The sequence below is a fragment of the Crocuta crocuta genome, unplaced genomic scaffold, assembly GCF_008692635.1.
Source record: "Crocuta crocuta isolate KB4526 unplaced genomic scaffold, BGI_CrCroc_1.0 scaffold167, whole genome shotgun sequence".
Taxonomy (NCBI): Eukaryota; Metazoa; Chordata; class Mammalia; order Carnivora; family Hyaenidae; genus Crocuta; species Crocuta crocuta.
This window is the reverse complement of record NW_027532406.1, coordinates 3,465,301-3,491,172: the sequence shown is the minus strand read 5'-3', so window position 1 is coordinate 3,491,172 and position 25,872 is coordinate 3,465,301. Positions and strand designations below refer to the sequence as shown.

At 38.1% G+C, this 25,872-nt stretch overlaps 1 protein-coding gene and 1 non-coding gene across 2 annotated transcripts in view; one reads left to right on the top strand and one right to left on the bottom strand.

Annotated features, from left to right (window-relative positions):
* The window catches only part of MCU (mitochondrial calcium uniporter), a 259,384-nt gene that overhangs the window by 105,452 nt on the left and 128,060 nt on the right, over positions 1-25,872 (top strand). The gene's annotated exons all lie outside the window — the stretch shown is intronic.
* Positions 9,970-10,074, bottom strand: LOC144243613 (U6 spliceosomal RNA). The gene has a single exon (XR_013338700.1). It is a non-coding gene; the product is annotated as a U6 spliceosomal RNA (small nuclear RNA).

Here is a 25,872-nt window from a genome sequence, read left to right as displayed (position 1 = left end):
CAGTGGCCAAAGTGCTACTCATTTTTTAAGGCTCTAGCTCTTATGTTTCATTTTTTCTAATGTTTATTTTTGAGAGAGAGAGAGAAAGAGAGACGTGTGCCTATAAGTGGGGGAGGAGCAGAGAGAGAGGGAGACACAGAATCCAAAACAGGCTCCGAACTGTCCCTTGTGTTTTAGTTTTGTATTTGGCTAGAGCTAAAAGCATGTTTAGTATTAGAAGGTAAGTACTACGTAGGGGCGCCTGGGCAGCTCAGTCAGTTAAGCGTCCAACTTCGGTTCAGGTCATGATTTCATGGTTCATGAGTTCCAGCCCTGCATCGGGCTTTCTGTGCTGACAGCTCAGAGCCTGGAGCCTGCTTCTGATTCCGTGTCTCCCTCTCTCTTTGCCCCTCCCCCACTTGTGCTCTGTCTCTCTCTGTCTTGCAAAAATAAACATTAAAAAAATTAAAAAAAAGAAGAAGGTAGCCCTATGTATACTTACACTCAGGTTTGTATGTCACGTCACAGCGATATGCTGTACGTGGTAGGTGCACAAGACATTATAATGAAATTACTGAAGTAGGAACTATAAGTTGGAATATCAAGGTGTACTTTACTTTAAAAAGTTTTTGACTAGTAGTGAATAGTCAGCTAATTGCCAAAAAAGAGAAGGGTGGAATGTGCAGTATGCCTTGCAGTGAAGTATATAGTCAGATTTGAGGTAGACCATTCCCTTTTACACACTTGTAAAATAACATTTGGAATTATGCTTAGGATAATTTGATTCTTATTAAATTGTATTGTCTCAAATAGGATTTTTTTTAAAAAGTCTTAGTGTTGGGAACTGAAAAAGTGATTAAAGTTAGACTCTGTGTGTGTGTGCGTGTGTTGAATTCTAGCTAAGGAGAATTTCAGTTTTGGGCAAACTTAGCATTTTAATAGCCTTCATTGCAGCAATCCTCCAGGCTTCTCTGTTTATGAAACAGAGAAGAGTTTTCCATTTTAAGGAAAACCAACTTCTTTTTTTTTTTTTAATGTTTATTCATTTGATTTGAAAGAAAGAGAGAGAGAGAGAGAGAGAGAGCAGGGAGGGGTGGAGAGAGAGGGAAGGGAGAGAGAGAATCCAAGCAGAGCCCAATGCGGAGCTTAAACACACGAACTGTGAAATCATGACCTGAGCTGAAACCAAGAGTTGGACACTTAGCCAACTGAGCCACCTAGGTGCCCTTAAAGAAAGCCAACCTCTTATGTTCCTGTGGGAGTAGGGTTTGGGGGTAAGTGGTTGCTCAGCTCTTTTCCTCTGAAAGGAGGTTGAGTGTATGAAGTTATCCAGTGAAGATTTTTATTGTTAACTCTGCTTTGATCCTGTCAGTGTTTTTTCCCCTTGCTGTATATCAATTAATAATCACTCTCTTGCTTACTGTTCTATGGCCACCTGGAAAAGAGTTTTTTCATCATGATCTTTTCCCCTCTAGTGTGAGACTTCCTCTTTCCTTACCTCAAAATAGGAAGCTCCCTAGTTTGTGGCTGATCATAACAGTGAAATGACAGAATATCCTATTAGGAATGGTTCCCGCCGCCCCTCCCCTCCAAAGGAATGGTTTTCCCAAAACAAAATTTCTTATTTATCAGGTGTTTTTTTTTTTTAATTTCTTTAATAACCAAGCATCAGAATTGTGACTTTGAGTTCTGCATTTCTTTCTGACTTCTGACTCCTGTATCTTTGTTTATTTCATGTGTTATTTGTTTTCTTCATCTCCAACTTCAATTCCAGTTAGGTCATTAAAGCTGGTGTCTTACAAGGGTGAGTTCAAACCAACAGGTACCATGAGTCACTTGCTCCTTTGCCTGGGCGGCCAGCATGCCGCTGTTAGGTGTGGCTGTGTCTCTTAGATAAACTGTCGGGACAGATCCTTTAATCTAGTTGTGTCAGTGGGGAGATGACAGCGTGATTCCTAGAGAAGGGCTTCTAGATCTAATAGGCAAAGACTTATTGGATGTATTAAAAATTCTAGCTATATTTGGCATCATGTAGGCTGTTCCAACATACTTCAATAGTTGTTAATAAAATATTAATGCACTTATTCATATATTTAATTGTAAACATAGTTAAGAATTTTTTTTTCCTTTCAGATACAACAATTAATGAGTTTGGCAATTGAGCTTTTGAGAAAGCAGCATTTAATTGAGCATGAGTAAATATAGGTTTCAGTAGGCATAAGTAAGTTGTGTCAAAAATATGCCCCTGTGATTTTAAAGACATTCACCATAAAGGATAAACATACAGAAACAGTCTTCTTTTGGAAGTAGGAGATGTACAGAGGCATCTGTACTGTGAGAGGAGATATTTATGTTCCCTGCGGCCTGTGTCACTGCTGTTGGCATTGCCTGTGCCATCCTTCCAGGTTGACGGTGGCTTGCAGATTATTTGTATCTTGAGCTTTTATTGGATAAGTCTTCTAGATTCCCCTTGTTCCTGTTTTTTCTGTGTACTCTACCCATCTTTGTCATCAAAGGGGTTCTTCAGACTTGCAGTTTTATTGTGTTTATATTTTGTTGTATTACCTGACAGTGTTTTTTTCCCCTCAGAGATTCTCAGCTTTTTAATATATATTTCAGCCATATTATAGACTTCTAGATCTTTAGTTAAGTAAATAATGCTCAGAAATGAATACAGTTCCTCCAGTGGCAACCTGGACAATCACCACTGGACAGTGTTTTCGTTTATAAACTAATAATCGTGGTTTTCATGGGTTCATTAAGTGGCTACCTGTTCACTGACCAGGGTGACTGGGTGAGAACTGGACCTAGTGAGGCTCACATAGGACACAGTGAAAGATAAGTCAGACGTGTCTTTTGCCCAACAACTTCCACACATATAGCTATGTCTAATAATGAAGAGCCATTATTTTTTTTAAGAGCCATTAATTTTGAAAGAATCTGTTGCCCACGGGCAGGACTTGGACTATGGATAAATTGTAGGGTGTGATTTTTTTTTCCCCCACTGGAGGAAGAAAAAGAGCATCACAGAACGCAAGTTAGGATGGGTCTTTCTCTTGAAGATGTGGTTAGATGTAGTTAGATTTACTTCCGCTTGCTCTTGAGGCAACTCCTGAGCTCATTTTAGGGAGTGCACAACTATAAATACTACTGAATATTTTATTCAAGGCAGGAAGACAGGGACAGGGAGGGAAATAAGTACCTTAAATTTGGTTTTGGGATCAAATGGGTGTATATGTTGGAGGTGGTGAGGGAAGCAGAGAGGGAGAGAGTATGCCATTTGGTCGCTACATTGTATTTATGGCTCTGCCTGCTGTTTAGCAGTCTAAAGAAAGGATTCTAGAGCCACTGTAATATAAGCATTTTATGAGGGGGAGATGGTAAACTTAACTATGACTAATTATAATTCCATAACTATAATTCCTTTATTCATTCAACAGATACTTATAATGAGTACCAACTGTGTTATCAGGCACTGTTCTAATCATTGAAAGCACTTTTTGTTTTCAGTACAGGTACATTTAAGATGCTGTATAAACCATGTTTTTATTTTTAGAAGCTTGCAAGCATAAGCTTTATGATGTAAATTACTATATTATGAATTTAGAAGCAAATGAGAGAAACTAAAAAATAAAAATTCGTTTTGCAAGGGCATCTGGGTGGCTCATTTGGTTGAGTGTCTGACTCTTGATTTTGGCTCAAGTCATAAAAAAACAATTCATTTTGCATTATCACCTAGGGGATGGTATTATTGGATGTTGCACATGGAAGAGTAGCTGTGGAGAAATCATGAAAGATTTGGTATATGCATGATAGAATTTGAGGCTAATTAATTAGGCTTGAAAAAACCTTTGTTCTGTGTAGTGGTTTTACTTCTGCTTGAAGTTCTTTGATGCATGGTGGCAGCTGATTCTGAAAAGCTGAACATGGTACTGTTCTATAATATAATAAACTCTGCAGCTCTTTCCAGTAAACCAGCCATTTGGTTTTGTTGTTGTTGTTGTTTGTTGTGTTTGTTTTAATTTGAGAGAGAGAGAGAGAGAATGAGAGAGAGAGAAAACGTGAGCAAGGGAGAGGGGCAGAGGGAAAGAAAATGAGACTCTTAAGTAGGCTCCATGCTCAGGGCAGAGTCCAACACAGGGCTTGATCCTACGACCCTCAGATCATGACCTAAGCTGAAATCAAGAATTCGATACTAACCAACTAAGTCACCCAGGCGTCCCATCCATTTGTGTTTTGTAGGTTATACTATAACTCATCGTTTTCACTTCTCCCCCTTGACAGTGTTATATATTTATATATTTTGTTTCTTTTGTTATTTGAAAATTATCTTTGGGTGCCTGGATGGCTTAGTCAGTTAAGTGTCTGACTCTACATTTTGGCTCAGATCTTGATCCCAGGGTTGTGGAATCAAGTCCTGAGTAGAGCTCTGTACTGAGCATGGAGCCTGCTTAAGATTCTCTCTCTTTATCTCTCTCTCTCTCCCTCTGCCCCACTCCCCTCTTTGCTCTTTCTCTTTCTCTTCCTAATAAAATTTAAAAAAGATTAAATGATTATAACCTAATTTCTATTTAACCCACCTTTAATGTGGGAAGTATTTTTTATATATGGTATAATTTTTTTATATATTATGTAATAAATGTATCTTTTGGCTTCATTTTTTCTATTCTAGATCCAAAGCACGTTTTGGGGTTGGTTTGTTTTAAGATTTTTGGATGTTTACGTTAGTGGTAATATGATATCCCTACTTAGTGACAAACTGAGCGCAGACTTTGTTCAGTGGGCTGACTTCACTGTGCCAACTAGCTCCTGAAATCCAGAAGAGTTTGGTGAGGAGAGAAAATGTTCGAATTTTTGACTGGTCACAGCTTTGGGACAAAACATAAAATAGTAATAGAGGTGGTTATTTAGTTATAAGCCCATTTTCCTTTTTTTTTTTTTAATTTTTTAATGTTTAATTTATTTCTGAGAGAGAGAGACAATGTGAGCAGGGGAGGGTCAGAGAGAGAGAGGGAGATACAGAATCTGAAGCAGGCTCCAGGCTCTGAGCTAGCTGTCAGCACAGAGCCCGACGCGGGTCTCGAACCCACGAACCGTGTGATCATGACCTGAACCGAACTGAACCAACTAGCTACCCAGGCGCCCCCATTTTGCTTTTTTAACATACCAAATTTCTTTGAGCTGTATCGCAGACTTCTTTCTATCATACTTCTTCCTGAAGTTTTGTTGGAGAGGATTACAGAAAAGTTCATATAGCCCCTGGATCAGAAAATTGTCCCCGTATCACCAGTTGAGATTTCATATTTTCACCTGACCCTCTTCTTTTGGATTTATGTAACAAGATTTGCAAATAAGTATTTCATATTAATATTATTACATTGTTTATGTGGTTGGTCCATATGAGTTTTTAAAAACTTAAAATTGAAAGTCTTATGGTCAGTTTAGATAAAAACAGTTTAATTTATTTCCTTTTTAAGTAAGCGTGTTTATTTTTAAAGGCTCAAAGTCTGTGTTTACCTACAGTTATACTTAGTTTTTCTTCCAATGGAGTAAATACTACTTAATATTATACATATGAGCAGCTACCACAGAATGTTAATTTTGTCACAAGGGCTTGGCAAACAGATATTTTGTAAAACAGTACAACTTTTTCAGTGAGGGCCTTTTTGCTTATTTTGAAGTTGTTTACTGTACACCACACATAGCCAGTGGTTTTTTTACATGGCCAGAATTTCTCACCATCATAGTTTTAGTGTCTTCCTGTGAAAGTCTGTAGTCACACTTGGCTGTGTAGCTATTAAAAAAATTTTTTAGGTATGCCTGGCTGGTTCAGTTGGTAGAGCATGTGACTCTTGATCTCAGGGTTGTGAGTTCAAGCTCCACATTGGGTGTGAAGCCTACTTAAAATAAATATTGTGGTAAAATGTACATGTTAACCATTTTAACTTCACAATTTGATGACATCACGTACGTTTACATTGATGTGAACCATTATTGCTTCAATCTCCAGAACTTTTGCATCGTTCCATACTGAGAAGCTGTTTTTTTAAGTTTGTTTTTGTTTCTGTTTTTGTAATCTCTACAACTGATGTGAGGCTCGAATTCACAAACCCTGAAATCAAGAGTTGCATGCTCTTCTGACTGAGCCAGCCAGATGCCCCCTGAGTAGCTATTTTTAATGTTTTTGGTGGAAGGGCATCCCATCTAGTTCTGCCTGTATTTTGTTTCCTTGCATCAAGTTTTTCTTTGCAGTATTACACCACTGTGCATATTTCCCGTCTTCTCATTTTATTCATTCAAGAAATATTTATTGAGCGCCTTTATGTGGTAGGGCATGGAACCTAGTGATGTAACTGTTACCCCTAATGTTCAAATACAGAATAATCTGACACTAGCTACACTAGCATTGCTGTAGTTTTTCAAAATTCAAAAAGATAAAGCCTGCATGGCAATATTTGAATTATGGCCAGACCTAATTGAAAAAAAGATACTTGAGTAGAAGCTCTAAGTCACATCACATATCTGGAGAATCCAAAAGATTTTTTTGTGGTTGCAAAACAAAAAAATAGCTGTTGTACACTGTTCTTGGATTTAACTTTAAATGTCAAGGAGCCATAAATGTCATTTGTATCTTGATAAATATTACTTTCCTTTTAAAGTGGATAAATATGGTTATAGAGTGATCTATCGTTTGAGTTATTTTTGAAGCTATGTCTGTCCTAAGCAGTAAGTCTAAAGTTCCTTATTTTCAAGTCTCCTTTTTGTACTGCAGTATTAATAAGATTTGAGTGTTTCAGGGGTGCATGGGTGATGCAGTTAAGCATCCAACTCTTGGATTTGGCTCAGGTTATTATCTCACAAACTGTGAGCCCTGCATTGGGCTCCATACTGACTGCATGGAGCTTGCTTGGGATTGTCTTTCTCCCTCTTTTTCTGCCCCTCCTTTGCTTGTGCTCACTTTCACTCTCTTCTCTCTCTCAAAGTAAGAAAATAAATAAAAACTAAAAAAAAAAAAAAGACTTGAGTGTTTCAAATACCTGAAATTGCCTCCAGAGAGTATGCTAGTTGCTGTGTGTTTGGAGATCTCATTTTATTTTGTAATTATAATTGTAATTTCAGCAGCAATGTGAAGTTTCAACAATGCAAAATTTGTTATAATTGTTACCATGTAAGGTAGCCCAGAGTATGGAAAAAATAGTTTATTTGGATCTTTTAACACCAACTCTGAGATAACAAAACCTGTAGTTGTTATGTAGAGTATTGGAAGTGGCCTGATTTATTATCTTTTACTTAGAAGTTTGGTGAACTCTTGAAAAAAATTGTTTTAATATAATTTATTGTCAAGTTGGTTTCCATATAACACCCAATGCTTATCCCAACAAGTGCCCTCCTCTATGCCCCCCCCCCCATTTGTTTTAACATTTATGTTTTTTGAGAGAGAGAGACAGGGCACAAGCAGAGGAGGGGCGGAGAGAGAGAGGGAGAATCTGAAGCAGGCTCCAAGCTCTGCACTGACAGACTGACACCAGTGAGTCTGATGTGGGAATTTGAACCCACAAACTATGAGGTCATGACCTGAGCCAAAGTCAGTCAGTTAGCCAACTGAGCCACCCAGGCAGCTGAGAAGCTTGCTAAACTCTTAATGGTAGGTTGCTAAGCATGAAGTCAGCCTGTTTGATATTTGAAAATATAAAGGAAATTCTGAATCTAACAGTGAAACTGTTTAGGCCTTTTCAGCCTAACTCTGGAGATATGACCAAAAGCACCTAAAAATAGAAACTAAAAATATAAGGGAAAGTTTAGGAGTACATGCAGGGCAAAAGCATTATGGAACAATAGTTTGAGTTTATTTTTGTTTAAACTCAGGTTGCCTATTTGCTGCACCTAGTTTATGTTCAGGGCCTATGTTTTGCTTCCGTATTCCACATTACATTCCTCTGTGGATATAGTTTTCCCAGACTGGGACTATGGTGTTTTGTTTTGTTTTTTAGATTCTGCATGTAAGTGAAATCATATTTGTCTTTCTCTAACTTATTTCACTTCACAGAATTTCATGTGGTCACACATGGCTGGATTTCATCTTTATTATGGCTGAGTAATATTCCCCACTGTGTGATGTGTTTATGTGTGTGTGTGTGTTTGTACACACACATCTTTTTTTTAATACCACATCTTCTTTATCCATTTGTCTATCAGTGGACACTTAGGTTGTTTCCATAAGCAAACAAAAAAAAAAATAGAAATGAACTCAAATATATGTGGTTGCCAGGGGAAGGGGATGGGCAATAAAGGTGAGGGGATTAAGGGGTGCAGTTGTAAAAAAGTCATGGGAATGAAAAGTACAGCATAGGGAATAGTCAGTGATACCGCAATAACTTTGTATTGTGACAGATGGTAACCACACTTACTATGGTGAGCATTGCATAATGTCACAAATTGTTGAATCACCATGTTGTATACCTGAAACTAATATATCAACTATATTTCAATAAAAAAAGTCTATAGTTGGTTGCTTTGAGATATTTCAGGAATTGTACAGTGTCTAGACAAATAGTAGATACTCAATAAATTCTTACAGAATTAAGAGTACTCCTTAAAACAAAAAAGTGAGGAGCATTGCATGTTAAAAATATCCTGAGTTTTGCTTTGGTATTTATTTCTTTTTAAAATCTGTTAAGGATAATATAGTGCTAATTACTGTACAGTAACAAGGACTGTTCTCATTACAAATAATTTTGTCACTTTGACACCTGTGGAGCAGTTGCAAAGCCTCTATAACTAAGCTGGTATTATGCCTGCTATTGTTATTATGAAAATTATTATGGAAACACATCAAAACATGGTTTATTGTAGGACTGTTCAGTGGAAAAATAATGCAGCCATCCATGTAATTTAAAACTTTAGGGACGCCTGGGTGGCCCAATCAGTTAAGCTTCCGACTTCGGCTCAGGTCATGATCTCATGGTTCATGAGTTCGAGCCCCGCGTCGGGCTCTGTGCTGACAGCTCAGAACCTGCTTTAGATTCTGGGTCTGCCTCTGTGTCTGCTCCTCCCCAGCTTGTGCTCTGTCTCTCAAAAAGTAAATAAACATTAAAAAAATCTTAAAAAAATAAAATAAAATAAACCTTTATAGTAGTAGCCACATTAAAAAAAGTAAAAAGAAACCAGTGGATTTTTATATTTTATTTTTATTATTATTTTTAATTTTTATTTATTTATTTTGAGAGAGAGAATTTCTATCAGCAGGTGAGGGACAGAAAGAGAGAGGGAGAGAGGAAATCCCAAGCAGACCCTGTATTGTCAATGCAGAGCCTGATGTGGGGCTTGATCTCACAAACTGTGAGATCATGACTGAGCCGAGATCAAGAGTCGGACACTTACCCAACTGAGCTACCCAGGAGCCCCTATATAATATATTTTAATATAAAATATCAAAACTATTATTTCCACATGTACTCAATATAAAAATTATTTAATTTACATTATTTTTTGTTGTTGTACTAAGTTTTAAAAATCTTGCTACACATCTCAATTAGGATGAAACACATCTCAAGTGATCAGCAGAGCATGAGGCTAGTGGCTGTTATAATGCACAGTGTAGGTCTATCATTTTATTCTCTTTCTCTCATCAGATTTATTACCAAGGAATGATAGCAAGAATGTTAACTTTTCCTTGTTCAATGAACTGCCCAAAGGGTGGATGACAAAGAGATATAAGGAGTTTGGGCAGTTCATTCTCTGAGGAAGTAAGTTCATTGTTTTAGATAGACTAAAAAAAAAAAGATATCTGGTCTACATTGTTACAGTCTGAAGAAAGAATATAATTTGAAACCTGTTCTTTTTTTGACAATGATACCACATCAAGGAAGCAGAGATAGGCTTTCCATCTGGAGATACAGCATATTAGAATTCCTTAGAATTTGGCAAACAGCATCCTAAATTGGAATAAAAAGCACTGGCCTTTCCACACTATTCAGTAGCTTTAAAATGAGAATGGAGGCATGGGTAGAGCTTTTATGTGTCATCCTTGCACAGGGGCCTTGCTAATCTCTGTATTGTTCCAGTTTTTAGCATATGTGTTGCCTAAGCGAGCACACGGGTAGAGATTTTAAATGGGTGATTTGTTGTTACTCAATGTGACTGATGGAGTTCTTCTAAGATACTAGGGTATGGAATAATTAGAGTTTTGGGTTATTTTTATGCTGTCATACAATCCAAAGAAGAGAATTTTATTAGCTGTAATTGACAGAACAAGCAAATACAACACAAACACATTAGGTTAATCAAATTCATTTTTTTTCTTTTCTAACCTAGTATTAGTGCTTCTCTTTGTGAGGTCTACTTTCTAGACCTTGGTGATAGGTAGGGATTATGAGTTAAATTCCTTAAGGGAAATAGGATACAGGTGGGGTGGCCATATAATTTATTGTCTAAACTGCAGCACCTCTAGAGTGAGAGAGAGTGCTGTTAATTATTTTGGGACAGCATGTGTTAAACCAGTGCTGTCCCAAGCAGGTTAGGACATATGGCCACCCAAGTTAAAAGGCTTTGTTGAAGCTTTGCTATCTTCTATTTTGGCAATCCTGATAGGCTACGGAAATTGCATTTGTGGAAGTTATCACTTTTAAGGGCTTGATCTGTTGGTGACATCTCCTTCATCTCAGGGCTTAGACAACTTTTTATTTAGGGCACACTGAACTTCAGAGGTTGAATGAGAAGGGAAAGGTAAAACGTTTTAATAACAGACTGGCTATATCTCCCATCCTCTACAAAAAGGTTTTTCAGGCATGAAATGAGACAGAAGAATGTTTCCTGTTAACTGTGCAAAGTTATTGTCTTTAAATTATAGATTAATTACTTAAAAACAATACTGAAATGGTATCTGGCTGGTTCATTCTGTGGAGCGTGTAACTCTTGATCTCAGGGTTGTGAGTTTGAGCCCCGTATTGGGTGTAGAGATTACTTAAAAATACAATCTTTAAAACAAAACAAAAAAAACAAAAAATAACTGAGTACTTTCTTCCTGATAAAATTATGTTGCAAGACATTAATTACGTATTTGATTTTTATTGTTCAGTGCTTTTATTTAGATTTTTTGTTAACCATCTTTTAGGGAACTATCGTAATATATTTGCTTGATCTGGTGACTTTTTACATTGCGTGTAAAAGGCACCGGATATGTGATGCCATATATCTTGGATCTATGTGACTATGGAGGAGATACTGATTTTTTTCCTAGGCTTTTCTTTTTTTAGTATATATATAATAAAATTGGCTTTTTTTGCATGTCCATTTATGTGAATTTTAATGCATGTATAGGTTTGTGTAACCACGTTAGCAATCAGGATACAGAACAGTTCCACCACCCCTAAAATTCTTTTGTGCTGTCCACTGGACTCACACCCTCCTCTCATCCACAACCCCTGGCAACCTTTGATCTGTTCTCTGTTCTTATGTCTTGCCTTTTGCAGATTATCATATAAATGGGATCAAATAGTTGGCAACATTTGGAGATTGGCTTCTTGCACTCAGCATAAGGCCTTTGAGATCCGCCATGTTGTTCCATGTATCAACTGCTTGTTCAGCAGTTTTTGAACACTTGTTTTCTGTTCTCCTGTTGATAGGCAGCTATTTCCAGGGTGGTTTTCTTGTTTTGTTTTGTTTTGTTTTAGAGAGAAAGCACAATTGAGGTGGGGTTTGGGGGAGATTGGTGGCGGGAGTGGGGAGAGAGCGAGAACGGGAGAGAGAGAGAGAGAGAGAGAGAGAGAGAGAGAATCTCAAGCAGGCTCCACATTCAGCACAAAGCCAGACATGAGGCTTGATCTCACGACCTTGGGATCATGACCTGAATCAAAAGCAAGGGTTGGACACCCAACTGACTGAGCTACCCCAGCTCCCCTCCAGGAATTTTTTTCCCCTAATAAAAATGCAGCTGTGAACATTCTGGGTACCTGGCCCAGGCTTTCTCTATGGTATTTGCCTATGAGCAGGATTGCTAGGGTGTAGGATTTGCATATTTTTCTTAACAGATGCTGCCCAAAGTGGTCATAAGCAATTTACTTTTTTTACCAGCAGTGTGAAAGAGTTTACATTGCTCTATATCCTTTTCAACACTTGGTATGGTCAAACTTTTTATTTTTTATGTATATAATGGGTATGAAATGGAATTCCCTAGTCTTTTAAATTATTTTTCTGATTATGAGTGAGGCTGAGCATTTAAAAAATATATTAGCTGTTCGAGTTTCTCCTACTATAAGTTGCCCATTTATATATTTAATCCATTTTTCTATTTAAATTTAAAATCAGCTCTTGGGGGCCCTGGGTGGTTATGATCTCATGGCTCATCCACATTGTCAGTGCAGAGCCTGCTTGGGATTATCTGTTTCCCTTTCGCTCTGCCCCTTCCCCTCCCTCCCACTCTCTGTCTCTCTCTCTCTCACTCAAAATAAATGAATATTAAAAAAAATAAAATCTGCTCTTAGGACCAATTTTAAGTGTTTTCTATATAATTGTACTGTTTTAAATATTTGTCCTTGATCAAAAACTTTCAGTGGCCTCTGATATGAAATCAAGAGTCCCTAGTTTATCTTTTTAGACAGTCTACTTCAAAAATCATCATTGCCCAGAGCCTTCTGGTTGGTAAACATGTGGAGATGTGGGAAGAATGGTGTGCCTGGAGAGAGCACAAAAGCTCCGTGCCCCTTCCCACATACCTTGCCCTACGCATCTCTTCCATCTGGCTGTTCCTGAGTTTCTGACACTGTCTCCAGGGAGATAGTGTCATAATTGAGTTGGATTCTTGGATACTGTGCTGGTGTCCAAGAATTGCTTACTGGTGGGTTGGAAAACACCTTCACACACACTTAGGTATTGAGTCCAGGAATCCAAAATAGTTGTTATGTGTCAGGAAAGGGAAATTGACAGAGAAGAATAATTCCAGGTGAGGAACAGTGATCATCCATGAACCATGAGAGTCAGCCAGCCAGCTCCTCAGAAACCCAAACACAATTTTCATGAGAGAGAGACTATGTAAGAAAATTCATGTGAATAAACTACACCTCGATGAGTTTCAAATGTCAGTTTGCCTTTAAATGGTTTTAAAATACGTTTCATATCAAATTATGGCCACAGGAGCACAGATCTGTCAGGTGGAAAAGTCTTCAGTAACAACCTCTGTGTCTCAGCTTACATACATCTAGTTAAAAAAAAAAAAATCATTCCTCATTTTCTCCCTTCTGAAACTTTGTACACTGTTTTGTTATATTTTATGGAGTCAGTATGTTCTCTGTATAAATTCAGATTGGGGATGCATGTCAGCAGCTGAAACATATTTAGTGTTTTAAAACCAAATCAGCTTACTTCATCTGTAATCCAGACCTCATGTCTGGATAAGCAGCCATTTTTAGCTTGTGGTATATCATATCAGTGTTGCCATACATTGTTAGCAAAATACTGTTCCAGTGACAACATATTTGAATACTACATAGCATGAAAATATTTAACTTGGGAAATAACAGTTGACTTTTGAACAATACAGGTTTGAACTACATGGCTCCACCGATACATGGATTTTTTATAGCATATTATGTAAATGTTATCTCTTATGATTTTTCTAATTCTTTTCTCTAGCTTTATTATAAGAATACAGTATATAATATATATATAAGATATGTGTTAACCAACTGTTTATGTTATTGGTAAGGCTTCTGGTCAGAGTAGGCTATTAGTCGTTGAGTTTTTGGAGAGTCACTTCTTATATATAGATATTCAATTGTCCAGGGGTCAGCACCCATAACACCTACATTATTCAAGGGTCACTTGTATGATTCTTAAACTACTTTGTGTTTCTGGCTTCTTCCTAGTTGGCTTTTAAAGCCAGATGAAGTGGTGGTTTTATTTCTTAGTGGCCATGCTCTGTGTCTGAGATATACTCTGGACTAGAGATGTTGTAGTTTAGTCATAATGCACACTGAATAAATAAAATAATTCCTCTGTAAATGAGGTAAGTGCACATTAGCAAATAGTCATTCAGTATCACTCTTGACATTTGGCAATCATGTTCATCTGCCTGTTCATGATGAAGGGAGCCATGTCTTTGGCAGATTATTTTGCCAGATGTCCAAGGTTTCCTTCCCAAATGGAGCAGCTTGAGTCACATGAATCTGGCCTTGATCTTAATGGAGCTCAGTTTATATATAGTTTGTAGAGCTGCCAAGTAGAAAACAAAGATTCATGAAGTTCATCCCTTGCTATGCCTTATGGGATAAAGTTTTTGCTTCTTGTGCTCTGTTGTGCAAGTATCTCAGATGGGTAGTAAAGTGAAGAGAGAAAGGACAGGGAAGGGTTTTATTTTTCCTTGTTTTCTTGTTTTCAGTTTGGAGGTTTTTCCTGCCCCAAGGAAGGCAGTGTGTTCTAGGGGAAAGAACAATGAACTTAGCCTATTTTCTGCTCTAGTTCTGATTTCATTTTTTATTTCATATGTTTCGATGATCACCCAGACTTTTCTCCTTTATTAAATGGAGGTAATATTGCTTCTCCTTTGTACCCATGCAATAGGGCAGGGTAGGCAAACTGGAGGCTCTTCTTTTACTGCCCTTGTAGAAGTAGCATGTGGCTGCATAAAATGCTACCAAAAAAGCCAAAAAAGAAAGCATATATTGCCAAACTGATAATATTAGTGATGAAGCTGATTATCCCCACTGTCAATACGTATACTTCTAGAAGTTTCCAAATTATGGTTACCTTTTGATTGAGCCATCTGGTATAATACCTCTAGTGGGTACTATAATATGATTATAAGGAATCAAAGATGATATAATTCATAAGTATCACATTTATAGAATGCTTCTATTCTCAAAGAGCACTTTCATAACTTTTCCTTTATAGTGCATTGGAATTAACGAAAGCAAGATTTTTATAAGTGTTTGTATGATATACTGTTGGCAGAAATAATTATTTCCATGTGCATATAACTTTATAATTTTAATTTTAAAAATTTTTTAATGTTTTCATTTATCTTTGAGACAGAGACAGAGCATGAGTGGGGAAGGGCAGAGAGAGAAGGAGACACAGAATCTGAAGCAGGCTCTAGGCTCCAAGCTATCAGCACAGAGCCTGAGGTGGGGCTCAAACCCACGAACCATGAGATCATGACCTGAGCCGAAGTCGGATGCTTAATCAACTGAGCCACCGAGGCACCCCTATCACTTTATAATTTTTTTCTTATCACTTTATAATTTTAAAAATCTCTTTCATACATTATCTCTGAGAAGACCTGCAGAGGTTAAACGATGTACCGAGGACATAACATTACTTAGGGACCGATTCAGATTTGAATCCAGAGCATCTTGTTGTCCATCCCATCAAGATATTCTGATGGACAGAATAACACAGTAAATCTAGAATGTGCTTTATGCTTGAGTGCTAAGAAGATGCAAGCATTAATAAAGTTGAGAAAGCATTCTTTGCTTTCCTTAGTACTCTATCAGCAGATGTGTTGCTAGCACTCTGGTGGTGGTAGTGACTCTGAACGGTGACAAAACAACAAAACTTGTTGAATAAATATTTTAAAAGAACAACAACAAAACTTGTAAGCACATTGGGAATATAGACATGAAGCAAATATAAGGTCTGATAGCTGTCTTAGGTCTTCGTTTTATTTTGGGTTTTGCCTGCGGCATGGGTCACATGAAGCATCAATCTGTCATCAAGCAGGAGGCCTATTAAATCCTCTAGTTTGTAGACCTATGTGTGTCCCTTGTAGCTGAATTATAGCTGCTGTGAGACTATAAACTTGGAATTTATGGTAATAGAAACTTTAAATGTCCCAAACATTGCAATGTGGGTGGAAGGAGCCCTTTTCTTAGGGTAGCAGGGTCAAATATTTATTTTGAGTTTGAGCTGAATCAACAGGCAGTTTCTGAGGAATGCTGTTTCCAAGTTCAGAGAAACCAGTTATGCCACTATGTGTAAATCTGGTGGTGTATATGTATCATGTAGATATAAATACAATTTCTTCCTTTGAGAAGGCTCTAGTTTTAAGCAAGAAGGTTTAGTGTCTCTGACCTGATTTTTCTTTTCCTTTGTTTTTTTAAAATGTTTATTTACTTTTGAGACAGAGAGACAGAGTGCAAGCAGGGGAGGGGCAGAGGGAGAGGGAGACACTGAATCTGAAGCAGGTTCTAGGCTCTGAGCTGTCAGCACAGAGCCTTAATGGGGCTCATACTCATGAACCATGAGGTTATGAGCTGAGCCAAAGTTGGACGTTTAAATGACTGAGCCACCCAGGCGCCCCTACTTTTCTTTAAAAATATTTTTTTAATATTATTTATTTTTGAGAGAGAGAGAGAGAGAGAGTGCAAGTGGATGAAGGGCAGAGAGAGAAACACACACACACACATTCTCTCTCTCTCTCTCTCTCTCTCTCTCTCCAAAGCAGGCTCCAGGCTCTGAACTGTCAGTATAGAGCCCGACGTGGGCTCGAGCTATGACNTAGCTCAAACCTGATCAATTGTAGGATGTTTTGGCGGGAGGCTGGGGAGTGCTGAATACCTAGTCTTAGATTCCTTAGATGTGTATTGTTTACAGATCTCTCTGATAAGATAATTTTCCTCTCACAATTCAAAATGATGCATGAACTTGATTATCCTCCCTAAAATAAGAAATACCTAAACATGAATGTATGATGTAAAAAATTTAAATGAATTGTCAATACTAACAGCAACAATACCATTTAACATTCATCGTGCATTTAGTAAGCGCTGGGTACCAAAACCTTTTTGTATTTGTTAATTCTTTATATAACAATTATAAATAAATATGAAATAGTTTATAAAATGCTTTCTCATCACAATTCAGCATTCATGGAAATGTCTTGTGGGATTGATGGTATTCATTTTAACTGATGAAGGGTGGGAGGACCAGGTTGTGTTACATGTGTTTATAATTTATTGGTTATGGTTTGCTGAGCACTTATTAAGTACCTGGCACTATACTATACTAACCACTTGACTTGCATCATTTTACGTAATCCTTAGAACTGCACCATGAAGCAAGTACTGTTTTCAAATACTTTTTCCCTATGTAGAAACTGAGGTTTAGAGTGATTAAGTAACTTGCCTAAGATTACATAGCTGGTATTAGAGTATGCAGTCACCCTTAGTTTTTGAGAAATCTTTGTTTGAAATAGAAAATGGTGCCCTCTGTGGTGAACCAGAGGCTAAAAGTTCTGGGCTGCCATACTACCCTTGGTAATAGCTTAGGGGCTCGTGCTAGGTGCCACTTCTTCTAGCACACACATCCCCTATTCCAGTGTAGATGGCTTGCTTGGTGAGCAGCTGAACACAGGCAGAATTTCAGCCCCATTTTGCTTGCTTTTCTAAGTGCCCTTTGTTACCCTACACAGTGGTCTCAAAGCTAAGATTCCAGTAGACATCTCTTTGACTTCAGAGCCTATACTCTATTTAATAGCATACTGCCAATTAATGACAAAGTTTTGGCTTCAACACATGATTTTCTGAACACAAATAATTTGCTCTTTTTGTCTGCACTGGCGTCCCATATTGTGCTATGCGCATTGCCTAGTTCCATAGGCATTGTTTGCTGGTGATGGTAAAGACTTCTAAGGGCTTAAAAGGGGGAGAGCTAAAGAGTTATAACCTCCCATGTCTCATGACTAAATGTGTTTTGGTTAAATGTAGCCCAAGACTTGTATTGAAGTCCTGGTGTCACCACTTAGTTCCCTGTATGACTTATACCAAGTTAGGGAGAGAATACAGTATAATAATTAAGAGCATGGACTATGGTATCAGACTACCTGAGATCAAATTCTAGCAATTACTTACTAGCTCTGTGAACTTAGGCAACTTACTTGCTGTTTTAAGCCTAGTCTGTGATATTGGAGGTGGAGTAGGAAATAATAGTTCCTATCCCAATGAGTTGTGAGAATTACTAGATGAGGTAAGTATGTAAAGCACTTAGAAAAGTGCCCAGAACATAAGTCTAGTAACTACTATTTGATTGCTAGTTGCTGTTGTCATTATTATTAGTATTCTGTCATTATGGGTTTATGCCTATAAGCCAAAGCGATATGATTTGCTGAAACATAAATGATTATCTACATATGGTCTCTTGGGGCTTTTTCTTGCCAGACGGGAATTTTCAAAGATTGTGTCAAAGTACTACTTTAGGGATACTAGCCCAGAGGAAACCATTTCCTGAAAGAGGTATGCACAAGCCATCTAGTACTCTCCTTTTTCCCCCCCAGAATAACGTTTATACTGTGTTGTGATACCAGTCTGTCTTTGGACTGTTAGTATTTAAGAATTGCATTTTCAGTAGATTGCCTAAAGTTACAGCCACTAACAATTACTCATGCATAAAAAATTTCTTTTGGATTATTAGCCAGTTTGGGAAGCCTCTAAAGAAATTGCATAATTCACTGCTTGGGAATCTTGATTTTTGGAGGCTGTAATAGCATTATCATTGCTTGCTGTTTTCATTGTACATGTATTGACATGTTTTTAATAATACGTTTTGCTGTATTCAAAGGACATCTCAATCTCAGAGACTCCTAGGCTGACATGACTTTGTCATCGCTAGCATATTACCTGAAGAGCTTTTGCTCTACTGCATTTTGTTCACTGACTTTCCATGTTCGCTTTTTTCTCCTTTCTGCACTCCCCATCCTCATTTCAGTGTGTGCCCTAAGAAGTCAGAGTTAGGATCTCAGAATCCATGACTTCAAGATTAAAATTTCTACTTGAGGAGGCATATTAAAGCACATTAAGTATATGAAAAAGCTAATTAACTTTTCAAAAAGCAGTAAATGACAAAATTGCCATTGTGTAGCGGTTTTATCAGTCAGAGTCTCACTAGGAAAATGGAAATTCTCTCAGGTATTTACAACAGAAGAAATTTAATGCAGGAAAATTGTAACACAGGCAGTGAAGGGGCTGTGAGCCAAATAAGAGACGACGAGTAATCTGGAGATTAGCAACAGGAAGTCACTACCACCACCACTTTCACCACGCCCTCCAACTGAAGGAACATAGGGATTTACAATATTTTTTTTAAAAATATCTTTATTTTCTTATTTTGAGAGACAGAGAGCAAGCAGGGGAGGGGCAGAGAGAGAGGGAGACACAGAATCTGAAGCAGGCTCCAGGCTCTGAGCTGCCAGCACAGAGCCCAATGCAGGGCTCGAACCCACGGGCTAAGATCATGACCTGAGCCAAAGTCGGACGCTCAACCAACTGAGCCACCCAGGCGCCCCGGGATTTACAATATTTTTGCACAGTGAATACAAACATTGTTTTAGGGGGGAAAAAAGGAAAGAAAAAATAGAATATTTAATATATTTAAATAGAATATTTCATTTGGTTAGGTAAGGACAAGTACAACGTGATCTCTCTCTCCCTTCCTCCCTACCAAAAAGTACAGAAAGTCCCGTAAAAATTGCTATTTTTGAACAGGAAGTTTCTCACTTTTTCTAGAAGGTGCTAGCCTGCACATCAGTGCTAAAGGATAGAAATTGAAATAACATCACCTTGTTTTACATTTTTTTAATCTCTAAAAAGAGGAAAAGAATTTCATGCCTAAGCCACAGTGGTCTGAGGAGTAATACCTACTAAATACAAGCCAGTGTTTCTCCCCACTGAAGAATTCTGTCCCCCCACCCCATGAGAATGTTCTTTGAAACAGCCCTCTATGTTGTGTCATGTCTACAGATATAGTATATAGTATTTGCTACCCAGAGAGATGGTGGCTAAAATCTCTGCCACCCAGAGAACGTGAAATATAATTATTAAAGTAATCTATTTCTCTCTTCTGAAAGCAAGAATAGGCAACTTTCAGTTACTAGAAATAATTATCTAACTCCAGCTTGTCTGTGGGTGGATGAGCGTCACTGATGAGTGTTGGTCAAGAAATAAGCCAATGACTTTGCTGAGTGTGTCAGTTTCTTGGCTTTCCCTAAAAGCAGAAATCACAAAATCATAGGGCTTATTAAACCTTGGTTTTCATGGCTCTATTTAATCTATTTCCTCGGCTTTGAGAACTTCAGTCATTTTTTTTAAATCTACCCATTCTTTAATATTATTTAAATTTCTTGGGCCGCCCGAGGGGCTCAGTTGGTTAAGCATCCGACTTCAGGTCAGGTCATGATCTCACGGTTTGTGGGTTCCAGCCCTGCATTGGGCTCTGTGCTGACAGCTAGGTCAGAGCCTGGAGCCTGCTTCAGATTCTGTATCTCCCTCTCTCTGACCCTCCCCTGCTCATGCTCTCTTTCTCAGAAATAAACAAACATTAAAAAATTTTTTTAATAAATAAGTTTTCTTTTGAAAACAATGTTATTTTGGAAGAATGTCTCCTTTTATTTATTTATTTTTTCAGTTTAGGTATTTATTTTGAGAGAGAAAATGAGCACAAGCAGGTGAGGAGCAGAGGAGAGACAGAATCTCAAACAGGTTCTGTGCCATCAGTGCAGAGCCAGATGCGGGGCCTGAATTCACAAACTGTGAGATCATGACCCGAGCCGAGATCAAAAGTCAGACACTTAACTGACTGAGTCACCCAGGTGCCCCTTCAAAACAGAATTCTAAGACAGATGCGAGAGAGAACAATGATAATACATTTAGAAATAGAAGTTTCAAAAGTGCACTATTATTTAATGGAATGAACTTCAAAGTTAAAATGCTCAAATTCAGTTTGTAACTCTGCCTCCGTTCAGTTGTGTCATTAAGATTATAACTTCTCCATGTCTGTTACTCAGGTATCTATGTAGGATCATAGTACTTCTATTCATCTTAGAGACTTGGAATGAGGTTTGAATGTGGTCTATAACCTTTGCTTTAAAATAAAAAACTTTTAGTACAAAAAGAAAGTAATACTCTTTGTTATGGACCAAATGTTTGAGTCCTCCGAAAATTCATATGTTGAGGGGCACCTGGGTGGCTCAGTTGGTTAAGCTTCCGACCCTTGATTTCAGCTCAGGTCATGGTCTCATGGTACATGAGTTCAATCCCTGCATAGGGCTTCTCACTGACAGTGGGAAGCCTGCTAGGGATTCTCTCTCTGCCCTTCTCTCTCAACCCCCTTCCCCCATATGTTGAAGTGCTAATTTCCAATGTGACTATATTTGGAGGTAGGGCCTGTGGGAAGGTGATAAAGATTTTGTGAGGTCGTAAAGGTGGAGCCCTAATCCAGCAGGACTGGAAGTAGAAGGAATGAGAGAAGTCACAGTGAGAAGGTGGCTACCCATAAGCCAGGAAGAGAGCTTTCACAAGAAACCAACCCTGGCACACCGTCATCTGAGACTTGTAGCCTCCAGAACTGTGAGAAAATAAATTTTTGTTTAAGCTACATAGTCTATGGTATTTTTTTTTCTTGAGAGAGAGAGAGCGTGCGAGCGAGCACACACACACTTGTTTACATGAGCAGGCAAGGGGCAGAGGGAGAGAGAGAATCTTAAGCAGGCTCCACCTCCAGTGCCTGGGGGGGTGTTGGGGGTAAGGGATGGCCATCTATCTCAGGACCATGAGATTATGACCTGAGCTGAAATCAAGAGTTGGATGCTTAACCAACTGAGCCACCCTGTGACTCAGGCCCCCCATATGGTATTTTGTTATCGCAGCCCAAATAGATTAAGATGCTCTTGGTGCTACATTATCTTTAAATCCTATAAAACTTTTAAGTTCTGTTTCAAGAAATGGCTCCTTTGAAAACCTGGTTATAATACTTACAAGTCACACTTTAAGAGAAAGGAATATTTAGTGAGCAGTTACTCAGCACCAGGCATTGTTTTAGATGCATTTAAAAAATATATTTAAAGGGGCACCTGGGTGATTCTTGATAACGGCTCAGGTTTTAATCTTGCGGTCATGAGACTGAGCCATGCAAAGGGCTCTGCATTGATAGTGCGGAGTCTGCTTGGGATTCTCTCTCTCTTCTTCTCTCTTTGCCTCTCCCTTGTTGGGGGCTCTCTCTCCCTCTGTCTCTCAAAATAAGTAAGTAAATATTTAAAAAAAAGTATTTACAAATTTAATTCTCAAATAACATAGGTGGTATGTTTTTCCTTATTTTATAGGCAAAGCAACTAAGACTTGCCCAATGCCATACAGTTCATAAGTGACAGCACTGAGATTGAAACAAAGTCCCTCTGAAGCTTTTTAATTATATCTTAACTCCTTCTAAGTTTCTACTAGCTGTACTGAGTTCAGTAGAATGCCAGGCAGAATGCAAAGGTTAATGCCATCCTAGGATATTAGAATTAAGAAAAGATTCAGACTTTCTCTAATCTAGCTTTCTTGTGTTTTGGATGGAGAGAACCAAGGACCAGAGAATTAGGTGACTTGAGATTGTGGAGCTGATTAGTGAAGTGAAGATCAATGCTGCCAGTGTTCTGCAGTCCATTTTTTTAGCCGTGTTAATGAGTAATGAGAATTAGCAATGAGAGGCATCAGAAGATGTTGAGTGAGAGGTTTGAATTGCATATGGAACCAATCTTAAACCACAGAATGAACCTGAAGTTTAGAATCTTTCTTTTTGTCTCCTGAAGAATGGAAGTATCAGTTGCTAGGAAAGATGCACAAGAATAATATGACCCACAGTCTTATCTTCATTTAGAAAAGGTATTTTAAGCTACAAAGAAAATGAATTTATCTCATGGCCAGACTGCTTTATCTTGTCACATGATCGGTACTTTTTGGTATTTTATGATAGCCACTGCCATATCTTCATGGGTACCTGTCAGTCTGAAAACTCTTGGTCAGATGTGAGGGTTGACTTTTCCCAAATTCTATTTTTGAATAGTAGAATAAGCTACATAAGGGTTGATGTAAGATATTTACTTCTTTTTACTCTTTAATTGACTTTGGAGTTGAATTCCCATTTTTGCTGCTTTTCAGCTGTGTAATTAATCTCAGGCAAGACACTTAAACCCTCTGAGCCACCTACTGCTATTCCAATTAGGGTAATAGGTAGAATCACCTTTGTAGGGTCACTGTAAAGATAAAGAGTACCACAGAGATGGGTATGTATTATGCCCTCAAAACTCTCAGCTGATATTGTAAACTAGCGTATTGAGCATGCTGCTGATGAGGGGAAAATAGTGTTAATTTTAGAGGGTTATGAAATGGACTTTGTAGGTCCTGAATATTTCTAAATCCTTGATTTAAGAGATGAACTTCCAGTACTAATTTATTTTGTCAGATACTCAAGAGACTTAGGTTAAAGGCACCGTGAATACATAAAATACTTCTTAATGGATCTTGGAATTGATAGAGCTACACACGTGTTCCTGATGGCAATGTATATGATTTTTTTAAAAATATGGTATCAGATATGAAGCAGGAAAATTGATAACAAATCTATATACATGCAAGTTCCATAGGAAGACTGTGTAACACTGAGCACTTGTCCTGTTAATGAAAGGAGAAAGTCATAAGTAAACTCGTATTAATAGATCTCTGTGCCTGGAATGACTAATGATGAATGAAAGCAGTTCATATTGCCAATTAAGATTCTGAATTGAAGAAAAATGTTTTAATTATAGTAATAAGCTTCTTCAGAATTAAATTATGAACATGTATCTGTTCTAAAATACTGTTGAGCATCCCTATAGACAACAGCTATGCTAGGTATTGTGAAAACAATTTTGAATGAGATGGAGCTCCCACCCTCTAGTAGACACAGACAGTAAAAGTAGAGCAGCATAAAAACCGTGCCCCAATATATTAGTTTTTATTGCTGCCTTAGCAGATTACATAAATTTAGTAGCTTGAAGGTACACAAGTTTATTACCTTACAGTTCTGTCGGTCAGAAATCTGACATGGATCTCCCTGGGCTAAAATCAGGGTGTCAGCAGGGCTGGCTGTGTTCCTTGTGGGACACTTTACAAAAGGATTTATTTCTCTGTGTTTTCTAATTTCTAGAGGCCACCTGTATGAGGTAGGCTCACACTACTCTCTTCCATCTTCAAAGCCAGCAACAGTGGGTCCAGTTCTTCTCTCATTGTTATCTCTCTGGATCTTTGCAGCTAGGAAAGGTTTTCTGATTTTAAGGACTCCTGTGATTAGATTGGCCTATGTGGATAATCCTGGACAATGATTTTAAATCCAAATCTCAGAGTCCTTACCCACATCTGTAAGGTTTGCATATAAGGTAACATATTCATGGATTTTTGAGGATTGAAGTGTTGACTTATTTGGGGGCCATTATTTTGCCTACCACACCAAGCAAGGATCTATAGAAGAACACAAGCTGGGCACCTAAGGCAGTTTAGGGGTCTAGGAAAAGCTTCCAGAGGAGATCAGCTGGGTCTTGAATTGGGTGGAGGAGGAATATTGAGAAGTGGCTGCTGGATAGGTATCTAGATGAGTAAGAGAAAAGCATTTGTGTTAGAGGAGCTATATGAGTGTCTATGGAAGTGTTAAATAGCATGGCTTGTTTTTTTTTAAGGGCTACAAATTAGTTTAAGGTGTAGTATGAGATGGTGGGATGGGGGAAAGGTTTGATTATGGTGGGATTTTGCATACTGTCTTCAGAGTTTGGGTTTATCCTACAGGAAGTGGCTTTAATTTTTTTTTATAGTTTTTATTAATTTTTGAGACAGAGCATGAGCGGGTGAGGGGCAGAGAGAGAGGGAGACACAGAATCTGAAACAGGCTCCAGGCTCTGAGCTACCAGCACAGACCCTGATGCAGGGCTCGAACCCACAAACCAGGAGATCATGACCTGAGCCAAAGTTGGACACTTAATCAACGGAGCCACCCAGGCGCCCCTGAAGGATTTAAAACTGAGGAGTCACATGATCAGGTTTTACTTTAGATAGATCATTCTCAGCTGCTATGAGAGAAAGACTGGACTTAAAGAGACATTGAAAAGGTGGTTACTTTTGTTCAGGTGTCTTTATGTAAAATTCAGCTGATTAAGTTTTGGCTTAGAAGACTGGGTCATAGAATCAGAGAACATGGAAAGAAAGGTTTGAGAGATGTAAGGTAATAATAACACCCCCCCACCTCACCCTGCCCCCATCCACACACAAAAGGAGAAGAACCACCTTAGAGTGAGTTGACCTAAATTCTTAATTTCCTTCTCTAAAAGTAGCCAGTTACCATTAGTAAGAAAGCAAAGACTAAGTTGAACTGTTAGATTTTTCTATTCTTAAGAGCAAGCTTTTTCCCCTTTGGCCTCCACTCGTTTACATAATGTTGACTAGCCACATATTCTGCCTTTCTCTGCCCTGTGGCTTTCAGTTCCACTAAATGATTTAAGGAATCAGGGCATTGTAGAAGTCTATTCCAGTTTACTTTCTCTTCCTTCGTTGTGCTGCGGTGATTGAGCCAGTTTCTGGTTTGCCAAATAGTCCATTAATTCAATTTAATGAGAGTATAATCTTGACCGCAGAAAGAACTGTTACTTCAAGATATCAAAAAAAAAAAAGTGGGGGGAAGATGGTTGCCAATTGTGAGTAAAATATGCATGTAGACATGGTATTTTTTTCCTTGTGGTTATGCAGCAGTTTAATGTATTGCATAGCTAGGAGTTTCAGTTGGTTTGAAAGGTGAGCCCGTGCTTGGTCCGGTAGCTTGAAAGGTAGCATAACATACTGTAGCCCCTGTGCTCAGATATTCTCTGTTCACCATCTGGGCTGAGAGTTCCTACTTACACTGCCCAAATTATGAAATGTTTTAACAGTAGTTCTACCTTTTCATTAGGAAGAGTATGCAGTAGGGAATAATCATAATTTCAATTTAAATAGTTGCAGTGCCCTAATCATATTTCATATTCTATTTTTAATATTTCTAAATGAAAATGGGGCATAATCTACTTACAGTAACTAAGAAATGTAATTGCCATGAAGTTCTGAGTGGATTTAATTACTCCTTGGCTAT